This window comes from Hipposideros armiger, unplaced genomic scaffold (genome assembly GCF_001890085.2).
Source record: "Hipposideros armiger isolate ML-2016 unplaced genomic scaffold, ASM189008v1 scaffold_432, whole genome shotgun sequence".
NCBI lineage: Eukaryota > Metazoa > Chordata > Mammalia > Chiroptera > Hipposideridae > Hipposideros > Hipposideros armiger.
In genome coordinates, this window is record NW_017731782.1 from 1,207,095 (window position 1) to 1,219,516 (window position 12,422).

Below are 12,422 nucleotides of genomic sequence, written 5' to 3' on the forward strand. Positions count from 1 at the left end.
ACTGTTTTGCTTTGTAGATAAAGTCAATCAACTCCAAATTATTTTACCCAGGTTATTCACCTTGTAGATTAGTCAATTTATTCATCAGTCAGCAAAATATTATTGAATGCTAATTATGTACAGGGCATTATGGGAATGCAAAGAATTACAAGGCATGGGCTTACTTTGAAGCAGCTTAAAACAATGGATACTTAACAGCGGACATAGTGAATATGAGCATGTCACAAAAGCTCATAGAGAATGAATGCCAATTAAGCAGTACAAATAATAAATTCTTCAGGTTTGGAAAGACAAGTCCTTCACTGTGGGTAATAAGGAGTAATGGAGCCCAGGTTATGGAGTCCTAACCTCATCTTAGCTCATCTGCTTATATATATGACAGTGACGAATTGCTTAACCTTTCCATGCTTTAGTTTTCCCCTGTGAGAAACAGGGACGGACCTTGTAGGATCGTTGTGGGAATTAAGTGAGATATTTACATAACATACTTAGCAAAGCACTTAGTACAAAGTGCTCCATATGTGTTAACTATGTAGGAATTGTATTCACGTAGTATGAGCATTTGTGTAGTATTAGTATTCATGGAGAGGAGTGAAATCTCAGCTGGGTATTATGGCTACTGAGACTACTGAGAGAAGAAGAAAAGATACTACATGTATGGAGACTAATATCAATAGTACAATAAGCAGGACAATTACAGTGTCCACTGGGACAGTAAGTTTGGCCCAGTTGTGAAACTTCTTGAATATAAGGTAATCTTACTACTTCATCATGTAACCAATAGAGAACCACTTTCAGTTCTTGAGCAGATATGTGACATGAGAAAGAGGTTTTTGGAAAGTAAATCTGCAGCATACATTGGGCAATGTGGAGAACTGAAGTAAGGAGATCAGATAGAAAGACATATTTCAGTGGTACAGGCACAGATGGGGCCTGGATCTCTGATTTTAACAGTGGGCGTGGAGGCGAAGGGGGAAAAGGAGTCTTTGTGAAGGAAGAATTGATCAGACGTGGTGAATGACTGACTGGATGTGAGAATTAATGTAATGAAGGAATAAAGGATGATTCGGAAAATGTAAGCCTGGGTTAATAGGAAAATGGAGAACTATTAACAGAAGTAAAGCATTCAGAAAGGAAGCCAATTATGGAAGATGCTTATTTTAGAAAAATAGTGGATTTGTCTAGCAGGCATTGGGAATTTAGTGGCAGAGCTTGGAGATGTTGGGGATGAGATCTGGTTATCACTTGAATAAGAGAAGGCTTGATGCAATGGCTATGGATAGCATCACAGTGATTCATCAGAATTTGTTCTGCCTATGCCTACCTCACCATCTTCTTCACTTTCCTCAGCTGGCCCCAGCTAGTAGTCTTGCCTTCTATCCCTTAATCCCCTTCCACCCTTTATCAGGATGGAAATTAAGAACAGGCTACAGATGACAGACCTGTCTCTATAATCATCCTTCTTCTTCTTTCTGAAAATTACATATCCCATAGAACTTTTCAATTTTGGAGTCAATATACTAGAAATATACTGGAAGGGTTAAACATATTTCAACTCTACTGATAGAACTCCTACTCCACTCTTCCCTGACCATTACACTCACAATAGTTCTCAGCACTGCCAAACAAACCTCAGATTTTGTGATCAGACTAGGAGGGTCTGTTGATTGCTTTATATGCATTTGGTTGACTCAGTGTAATGAGGTCTCAGTGTTCATTTCTTGCTCACTGAAAACATCCTGCTCTTTCTTGCTGCTATTTTTCATACATTTTATTCCCAAGTATAATCTCTCTTCTTCCTCAAGGCTCATCTCAAACATTATCTCCTCTGCAGTCTTCCCTGACCCTCCCAGACATAGTTATTTCTTGCTCTGTGATCTTATACTAATCAGTTCATACTTCTATTGAAGCACATCATATAATATTTTAAGTGTCTTCCCCCCACCCCCAACCAGATGTCTTATTTTTCTTTGTATCTACAGCATATTACACCATGCCTGGGACATAGTGGGTACTGACTAAATGCAAAATGAATAAATGATCACATATAGGTCTTTGGTTTCCCTTGATTATTTGTTTTAGTTACAATATCAGTATTTTTAATGTGATCTTTGTGTTTTCTTCAACCTTTATGCTATTGTATGCCTATGATGCTATATAGATAGACCCAAGGATCTGGTAACAAATTCCCAAGTTTTGACACTTTTCATAATATTTCATAAGAAGTGGTTTTAGTGTGTTAGTTTACTGTATTTTACAGAATTTTTAAATGAAAATGTTTACAATTTTTTCAAGACTTTCTGTTGAAATTGAGCAAAGTAGTGTGTCTTCAGTCACTTTACTTTTGAAATAATTAACTCTTTTCAGGCAAATCAAGACGTGAACAACAAATTTAAATTAATTACCAGAGATGTTTCTATAATAGAACCAGATTTTTGTCAGATACCCATGATCTGATGCTTCTGCTCAAGTTTCAGATTCTGTGTGGTCCCTTATGGCTTCTTTAAAACAGCTGAGAGTCCATCTGTGCGAGCAGGTAAATGAATGGGTGGACTGAAAGAGGCTAGTCTCTCTCTCCACATATAATCTCCAAAAATAATAGAATACATATGTGTAAAAGTGGTAAACCACTAATAATATTTAGAACTCCACAATTCCTAGTGGAAATAAAATAATAAAGCAATAAAACACTCAAGGAAAAGAACAAGTACCATGGTTAAAACACTGGCATCAGGACTCAAAACTCGTCTGAAATCCAATTACTCATGATTTGGTGTGCTTACAGTGGGAATTTCTATTGTGTTTATGTCATGGTCCACTTACAGATTGGCAGGCAGGATCTCATGGGCAGGATATGCATTAAGTCCCTGCAGTAGCTGTGCCCACATGAAGCCTGAACACATCCACTGTCAATGGAGATTTTTAACACCTTAAGTAGTGGTAGTACTGGTTGAGTCACCCTTATGCTCTGGTGGAGGGAGTAAGAGAGTTACAACCATGTCTAGAGTTAATAAACATTTCACTTGTAATGGTTCAAAATTACAAAACAAGTAAGGTAATGTGCAGTGCTTTGCTTAAAAAGAGATTAATAAGTGCTACCCTTTATACAGTCAATACCTTGTTTAATATACTATTTCCAAAATATGACATACATTTCCAAGAGCCAAATTTAAAGCCTGAATCTAGAAATGAGGCAAATTTTTGAACCTTCATCAGAACTTACACATGCAAACGCGAGTTTCCTAAACTATCACCATGGGAGGCCGTGAGAATCCCAGTGTTGCTCTTATTCCCAAGGACATTTTGAGAACTCTCCTTTTGTGACCAGTTCACACAAGATGATAAATCTTCAGGGACACTTTGGCTTTGCCAAAAAACTGTTTTACCCAACTTAGTCATCTGCTTTTTTCACCATATTTGACTCTCAGTCACATTTCGCTATTTGCAAATATCAAATCCACCCTCAAAGAATGAAGTTTTTCAAACAAATGGGTAAATTTTTTTTTTATGTTCCAGAAAGCTTTCAGCGTTGGGTCTATTAATAGAAAATACAAAGAAAAGTGATCAGTCTTTTAAACATTGCTTATAAAATACCTGTAGCGAGGACAGGGCTAAATTCATTGCTGTTATTAATTATAAGAATTCAACCAATGAAAATTCTTGTCATCAGCAGAGAGTTCTATTAAGGAGACACTGACTGAAGGACCTTTTACTTACTTTTTTAACTTTTTGTTTTGAAATAATTATTGAAGGAAGTTGCAGAAATAGTACAGAGTTTTATGCATCCTTCACCCAGTTCCTCCAATGGTGACATCTTATATAACTGCAGTACAATATCAAAACTAAGAAACTGACATTGCTATGTCACTGCTGTATAGGGCATAGGCTTATTCATGCTTCACCATTTTTTACATGTAATTATTTGTGTGTGTGTGTGTGTGTAGTTCTATGTAATTGTATCCTTTGTATAGATTTGTGTAATCACCACAAGAATAAAGGCACAGAACTCTTCCATCACTACAGATGAACTCCTTCCTGCTACCCTTTTATATACAGACCCCTTCCATCTTTTCTCTGTCTCATGGCAACCACCAATCTGTTTCCATCTCTATAGCTTTGTTTCAAGAATGTCATATAAATAGAATAGCCAGTATGAAACCTTTTAAGGTTGGCTCTTTTCACTAAGCATAATGCCTTTGAGATCTAGTTTGTTGCATGCACCAACAGTGTATTCCTTTTTATTGCTGAGTAGTATTCCAGTGTATGAATATACCAGTTTCACCCATTGTAGGTTGTCTCCTTTTGTTTTTCTTTTCCTACTATTACAAATAGAGCTGCTATGGACATTTATGCACAGTTGTTTCTGTGAACATACATTTTCATTTTTCTGGGGTAAATGCCCTAGAGTATGGTTTTCAGGCTGTATGATAAGTGCATGTTAGGTTTGTAACTGGCAAACTATTTTTCAGAGAGACTGTACCATTTTATATTCATACCAGTAATGTATGAGTGACCAGTTTCACTGCATCCTTATCAGGATTTTGTATTATTGCTATTTTTATTTTAGCTCTTCTAAAAGGCATATAATTTTAAAACTTGTTTTCAGAAATTACTGATTCAATTCATATGACTGGTACTGTGATAATTCAGTAGGAATGACTTTTTGTCTTCACAGTGACTTCCTATGAACTGCAAGACTTATATTTACATTAATTTTTAGATTTAAGATAATAAAACTATGTGTTCTCAACTTCAAATTTACCAATATTCAGTATCAAGCAATCAAAACCTTACTTCAGTCTCTTCTACTTGGTCTTATAATTTTTCCCATGCACAAATATGCCCATGCCTAAAAATACTATCCTTCCAGGGAAAAGGAGTCCTACTGGCTGCATTCTCTTGTTTTTATTGGGGGGCAGGCAATGATGGGCTGCACTGGTTGTCTCTGGTTGGTCACATACAAAATGACTTCATGAAGAGAGGTGGCTTTGTCGATGATTGCTGGGTATGCCGGGAGAAAGCAGGACAATCATAGTTCTGCAGGTGTCTGTGCTGTGCTTTCATTTCTAGAGGACAGCTTTTCTCTTTTCAACGTTAACTGGCCTGTATGATTTCCCACAGATGGGACAAAGTATAGACTGCTAGGTTTGTTGCAAACACTTTACTTGCAAACAGAATTCAAAGTGCACTTGACAGACTGTTGCATTAAGTACTTGCATGTCTGAGGTAGAACAAACTGGATGCAATTTACTTTCCCCCTCAAGTTCATGCTATTCTTTGTGAAGAGGCCCAAAGTACTTACTACTAGCATTAGAGGCTGAGATGGCAAGTAGGAAATAGAATCCAATTACAAAAGTAGCTTGTGGCTTCTGCTCTCCTTACATTTACCCCCAATTGCATCTTAAAAGTGATGTAAGGAACAGTTGCTACGGTAAAATATTTAATCATATTTATTTACTTGTAATAATAAAATTACCTCTGCTGTTTGATAATTATGTGTTTGGGGGGATGGAGTTTGGGGGCAATGTTTGTTTTAATTTAATTTTGTTTGTTTTTAATTTCAGAGTAAAGCTCTGCAGTGTCTGCCTACCCTTCTTGACCTATATAAATTGACTTACCATTTATATTGTTTTATAAATAGGAGTTTGAGCAGGTGAATTTCAAAAACACACTGATGAGTAAAAGAACCCAAGCAAAACACTATGTACACACTGTATGATTCCATAAACGTGAAGCTCAAGAACATTTAAAACTAATCTATGGTGATAGAAATGAGAATAGTAGTTGGTGGTGGATGGTATTGACTGGAAAGGAGCATGAGGTTTTCTGGGGTGTTTAAAATGTTCAATAACTTGATCTAAGTAACGGATACACACACACACACACACACACACACACACACACCTCACCAAGTTGTGTGCTTAGGGGTTGAGCACTTTACTACATTATTCTTCAATTAAAATTTAAATTAGCAACCAAATTAAAAAATAAGAGATTTGATGATAAAATCACTGACAGAATAGATTTTGGTTTTTCATTTCAAAGCTTCCACAAATTTTTCAATTTTGCAAATTATAATTTTCTTCAATGCAAATGAATCACTTTTCTCATTCATTTCCTCTCTCTGCCCCTCCCAGCTTCTTAATTAGTAAGATTTATGTTGCAATGTCATCCATGTTGTAACTGTTAAATTAAAATGGTGTGAAGCAGGGTGTGAAAGCTATAAAATTCTATTAACATCAGCTTAAGCCTTTAAAAATTCCATGATTCCTTTCACTCACATGACATCTTTCATTCCTTTTTTGAAGTTTGGATCCAAGGAATTTTGCATGTTGTGGGTTGACATTTAGTTAATAGCATCTTTGCTGAGGTTCCATTTTCTAAATTAACAAGATCAGGAACAGTGACTTGATATTTCTTTGTAAATCTGGCTCTTTTCCAAAAAGAAGGATTAGGGCAACAAAAAATGAGAAAGGAAGGAAAAGATGGAAGGAAGGGAGGAGGGAAAAGAAAGAAAAGGAAAATCAAACCCTCTTAGTCACCTTTATTCTAGGGCAAAATGTATTTCAAATTTTTGTAAAAATATCAGATACCACCATTACCAACAAAATGAACACACATTCCCACATGCATACACAAAATCTGTAGTTATAATATGTCTGCTATTTCTCATTTTCTTTTGCTTCCCTAGTATCTTGTGTCTTGGTGCCTTCCTACTAAGCCACGAAAAAGGTAAAATCTACATATGTCTATATATACACCATAGGGATAGAATCAACAGCTTGCTTGAGGAATTGAACCAAGTCAGATTTAATTTCTTAAGACATATTTGGGGACGGGCTAAGAGGGAAGGAAGAAGACTAAGGAGTATAATAAGCATCTATCTGTCCAGACACATAGTAGGTGTTTAATATACATTTCTTAAAACGACTGGGGACAAAAAGTACAAATTATTTATGCAAGTGAAAAATTCCTACAGCAAAGTGTGCAACCAAGAAAGTGGATCGGGAGGGTACCTAGGACTCCCATTCCCAGATGCTTGACTTGGAAATCCATGTTTAAAAGGGGTGCGGGGGGGGGACGGACAGGTGGTGGAGGGTTTGAGACCAAGCTATACATAGACAATGTGAGAAATACCGTGGAAGACAGATGGAGAGAAAAATACGAAGCCTACCGAATGCAAAGGGGTACTTTCCAAGACAGGAAGAGGGAACTGGGAGCTTTTCCCCACTGCGCTGCCCCCAACTTCTCTGCCGCGCTGCGCGTCCTAACGCAGTTGGCTTGGGGCTAGGGAGGGTCCGGCAACAGGTGGGGAGGTGGCGGACTTTTGTCTCCGGGAAGGAAATCGGCTTCCCTGAAAGGGCGGAAAGCAGTAACGCGCAAGACTCGAGTCTGCGGGATCCCGGCGTTCTCGCCATAGCCTCGGGCTTCTCTAATTAGAGAAGGGATGCAGGGTGGCATTAGTTCCCAAACGTTTTAATCGAGCCTCTTTTCAATGGCCAGGGATAAATGTAGCCACTGTTACTCTGTGCTGAATGGGTCGCCAAGGCCCCCGCCCGGCCCCCAGCGTGGCCATTCAGGGCTCTTTTCACAATCTCTAAGCGTTTCAGTCCCTGGGCCTAGCGACACTCCAGAGCGCTCCTAATTAGTCTAATTAGAAATGTGGATTGATAGATGGAAAGAAGACAGAGTGGGTTAGGAAGATGCTCAATGCTGCCAATCTCGGTTGGGTCGCCGCTTATTCTCTCCGGAAAGAAAAGGCCGCAGAGGAGGAGGCTGGAGCCGGAGTCCGCCCGCCCGCGAGGAGGCTCCGCAGCAGCCGGATTCGCGGGCCGGGCGGTCGTTGACCCCGCGCTTCCCGCCCACAGCCAGGGCCGGCCGCGGGCACCACCCGCTTCCCCAGGGAGCGTCTCCGGGCCGCGCGGCCTGCCGAGCGAGGCGGGAAGGAAGGGCCGCGGATGAGAGGCGCGCGGCCCCCCGCCCCCACCCGGCGCCTCTCCGCCCCGCCCGGCCTCGCGGCCGTTCGTTCGTTCCTCACCCGGAAAATCGTGCGGAGGCGCGACCCGGGCTGCGCAGGGGCCGGAAGGTCGGTGCGGGGCCTGCGCGTTCGGCCGCGCCACGTGGCCGCTTCCGGAGCCCTCCCGCCTCGGGCCTTGAGTGCGGCCGGCGCAGCGCCCCGTCCCAATAAAGCCGAAACCCCAAGGAGGAGAGAACTTTGGTGTGGGGACGCGGCGGCGTTGCGCGCGGCTGCTGGGCGGTGTGCGTGCGTGGTTTCGGCGCCCTCGTTCCGGCGCGGGCCGTCACCCGCGCCGCCGCCCCCCGGAGGCCCGGAGCGCCGGGTCGTCGCGAGCCCAGGGGCCCGGCCCAGCGCATTCCTCCGCTCGCCGCGGCCGGCGGGGGCCGGGAAGGGAGCAGCGCGGGTGGCTTCAAGAACACTGAACCTTTAATTGGGCTATAAATCAGACAGGGGAGTGCGGTGGAGTTTGTGCAGGTGTAAAAACAGAGGGGAAAGCCGGGGCTGAGCAGCCAGAGCGCCCGGGCAGGTCAGAACCTCCAGCAACTAACATCTTGATAAGTCCGCTGACAACAAAATAAACAGTGAAGAGGACCAGGGGAGGCGGGAGGGCTGTCGCCCGCGGCCCGCGCCCAGCAGCACAGCGGCGGGCTAGCAAGCAGGCCTCGCTTGGTTTTTTGTTTGGGGCTTTTTGGGGGGTGAGGGGGTCAGAGGGAAGGAGAAGCAGCGTTATCTCCCTTGTCTCCCTCTTGCTTTCAGCATCACGTCCAGGTGGACAGAGGACTGTCAGACAGTGAAGCTTTGGGATGTGCGCACTGCCTCGCCCACCCCTGCAACGTCCCGTTGCCCGAGCTGTTGGCGACCGTGGGCCCGGCGGTTGCGCATCGGACGCTTGGCCCTCAGCGAGCGATGACGGGTCCCTGCGCCCCCTCTCAGACACGGCGCCACCGAGACAAACCACCAGCTCCCGCTTCGTTTCAGGGGCTGACGTTGGGGAAACACTGCTGCGCCCCTGCCCGAAGGAGGTAACAAACCAAATAGAAAGGGCGTTCAAAAATTAATCCGGTGCACTGCTCGGGAGCAAAACCCTGTCAAAACCCTATCGAGACGTTGGAACAAGCGGCAAACGGATTCACAGACAAAGGAAAACAATACAAGTCTCGTTAGATCATTTTTCTGGATATTGTTTAAGGTCTGAAAGGGACCAAATCGTTTCAAAATGTTGCCAGTAAAAATTATCCTATGTGGAATGCAACTAATCCTTTTAGGTTCCTGTCAACTGTTTCCACAAAAGGAATCCGATTTTTCAAATCAAAGATCCAAAAGTCTTTGGGGAGAGATTTATTACATGCCAGAGCTTTAGTTACAGAATAGAGTTACAATAACAACTTGCACCCACCAACTCCCTAAAATAAGGGATCCCATCCCACAAATTCTAAAGATATGTGGGGGATGGTTTGCTGGACTCCTGCTATGTATGCAGATGGTGAGAGGAGGAGGAGGGAAAGGGGAGGAAGGCAAAGAAATATTAAATTCCTTAAGTAGAAAAACAACACAGAGCCTCAGCATTTTATTTTTGTCCTCTGTACCCCTAGTTACTTTTGAAGAAGAAAACAAGACCCAAACTTGATGACTTACCCTCAGTCCCTTGGCAATAACAATTTGAAGGTAAGGTTAATGCTTGAATACGGAAAAACTCTTGGGTTTCTGGGCACCCCTAGTGGTCCAAAACCTGGACTGAGTTTGCATATTAATGTGTCTACAGTGTTTGCAAGCGGAAAAATACTTATTTTAAGGAAAATATACAGTGCTTTAATTTTAAATTTTATTTGATTTGAAATAGAATGTTTCAGCATGGGAAAAAAATCCTAGGATTTTTCACTGTGCCTCTGTATTTAACTTTTCACAAACCCGTGTGAACACAAACTCATTCCATGTAGGTCATAGTCTCAATTCACAGTAGTATGAACATTTTCTGATAGGCCTGATCACAAACCATCTTCCTCCTCCTCTAAAGTTCTTCACCAAGAAAAACTGATGACTAGGGATAAGACTAATGAATACATTAGTAAAAAACCTTGAAAACTTGAGAGGAAACTCAAATTCACAGTTCTCTGCATGAAGGAGTTGGGCACTGAGTTATCTCCATGCCACTTGGGCACTGAGGTATTTTACGCATTTAAAGAGTAAACTGCCACACGGGAAAGATATTGTTACGAAGCAGACAACTTCAGTCTGTTTTACAGACTACTGAGATTTTTTAAAATGGTCCTGTTAAATGGATTAATGAAAAAATTACCTTGCTAGCCTTCCATCCACCCCATTGTTTCCTGCTGAAAAGGCTTGTTCCTCTTGTGTCATGAGTGTATGCTTATGTTATTAGAAGCAACTCGATAGCGGGAATTCTTTCATTTGTTTCTTATACGTAAAGCGGAGATAAAAAGATGTGCAGTGTAGCAGGTGCTCAGTAAATACTGCAGACTAATACCACTTTTCAAAGTTTAGAGGTTAGAGAGATAATTGGTAGATAAGTAACTACAGAAAAGAAATGGAGCAAGAGACTAGAAGAGGGAATTTAAAACGCTATTGATTTGTTTATTTTAGAGGGGAGGAGAAAGTTATCTGTCCAAATATACATCTGGCTGAAATAAGAGAAAACAATGCCATATCCTTTCTCACTATTTCTAAAAAGTACTGAGTAACAATTTATTTCATAGATGGGGTGGGAATTTTGAAGATGAGTTTTTACATAGAGCCAAAGATTTTTCTTAACTAAATTAAGGATTTGGGCATACATTTGTATAAGTTTTATGTTTTCCAAAGCATTTTCACTTAAATTGTCCTATTTGATTCTCACAACCCATCCCCACACTCCCAAAAACTAAAAATGAGTGTAAAAACTGATTTAAAATTTAATTTCAATCTAGACTTATTTCTTCTGTTGTGGGCTTTGGAGATTATTTTTTGGTTTGTGATTTTTTTCCCCTCTCCATAGTCAATCATTTAATAGAACATAATCTTGTCACAATCGTTTTCATATATATGAAATTCTCTGCATAAAAATAATATAAAATAGAAATAACCAAGTTATTTTCCTTAATGATAACCCTTCTTTGTTGACATTTCAGAAAATGTGTCATGACCTTTTATTGCTGAAAACATCTGCCTTTTAGTTATATTAACAGGAATTCCTAAGCAATTGTGCAAAGAAGCTCCTGCTTTCTGCCATAATAGCTGCCCCTTCTCTTTTGCTTTGCCAGTATATTATTGATGAGTAGTCGCAAATAAGAGAGAATCTTCAGTCTGCACCTGGGTGCCTCTGGGACAGGGAGACTCAGGCAAGGCCCCATGGCCTCAGATCCATCCTCTACCACCCAGGCATTCCTGATCTTCTCCTGGAGCTCAGCGGACTCTCCGGGCCTATGGATGCATTTCATATAGTCTGCATTCTGCTTCACAGACTAGACAGATTCTCCTTAACTCTAGCATCCTAGGTACAGGGAAACACCCTATCTTTAACAAGAGTAAACTCTCACTTTAAGAGTAGAAAAATACCTTTCCAGACCTCCTTATTTCGAATTCAGAATTAGAATTTTTCAGGTACTCTAAATAAAGCTTCTGCTATTGACTGCTTTTCTTCTTGAAGTGCATTTTTGTTGTCTTTTACAGACTGGAATTTAAGAGAAAACACGTTTCTGATCTTTAGGAAAACCACTCTTTCTCTAGAAAATCGGCGTTATCTTGCATTAAACACTGTCCCTTAGAAAGATCACCCTATCAACTTTCGTCAGCAGTCTGCAACTCACAATTAGGTGCAATTCTAGCACTGACTCCAGCCTGGATGTCCCAGTAAGGGACAAAGCAGTGGCTCTAGCACCTGCCTGAGAAAACTGGGCTTCAATGATGGCAACGGGCAAGGGTGGGCTGTTCACACCCAGGGGAAAATGTAATTCCAGCAGGTGATTTGGGACCCCACCCCTGAAAATGCATGTTAGGAAGACCTCTAACCAGGCAGGTAGGAGCTCCAGGTGGGATTGTCCCCTCAGTGGCTCCAGTGTAATGGATTAATTGTGCAAGGGCTAACAGGACATGCTCAAGCCACATCGTAACCCAGCTGTTCAAAAACAGTCAAATCTTTGAGAGGGTACCTGGAGGAAGAGTGGGCACAGTCACAGAAAAATGATTTGTTTTCTAATTAAATGTTAAATCAGTAGTGTGACCTGATTCTTACATATTCTTGCCTTTTCCACATGTGACCCTACGTCTGGTTATAAAGACTGGCTTAGCAGTTTAGCAAAAAGTTCTGCCAGTCTGGCAGATTTTGACCATTAGAAATCAGGGAGAGAATCAGAGGAAATGGACAAATAGTACTAAGGTGATAAAAGCAAGCTGTGTGTGTGTGTGTGTG

At 41.5% G+C, this 12,422-nt stretch overlaps 1 long non-coding RNA gene across 1 annotated transcript in view; it reads left to right on the forward strand.

Annotated features, from left to right (window-relative positions):
- Window positions 1–8,099: 8,099 nt before the first annotated feature.
- Window positions 8,100–12,422, forward strand: part of LOC109394703 (uncharacterized) — a 10,205-nt gene continuing 5,882 nt past the window's right edge. Inside the window, exons 1-3 of the long non-coding RNA XR_002126499.1 lie at window positions 8,100–8,543; window positions 8,774–9,039; window positions 9,610–9,682. This is a non-coding gene — a long non-coding RNA (uncharacterized LOC109394703). The remainder of the gene's footprint in view (window positions 8,544–8,773; window positions 9,040–9,609; window positions 9,683–12,422) is intronic.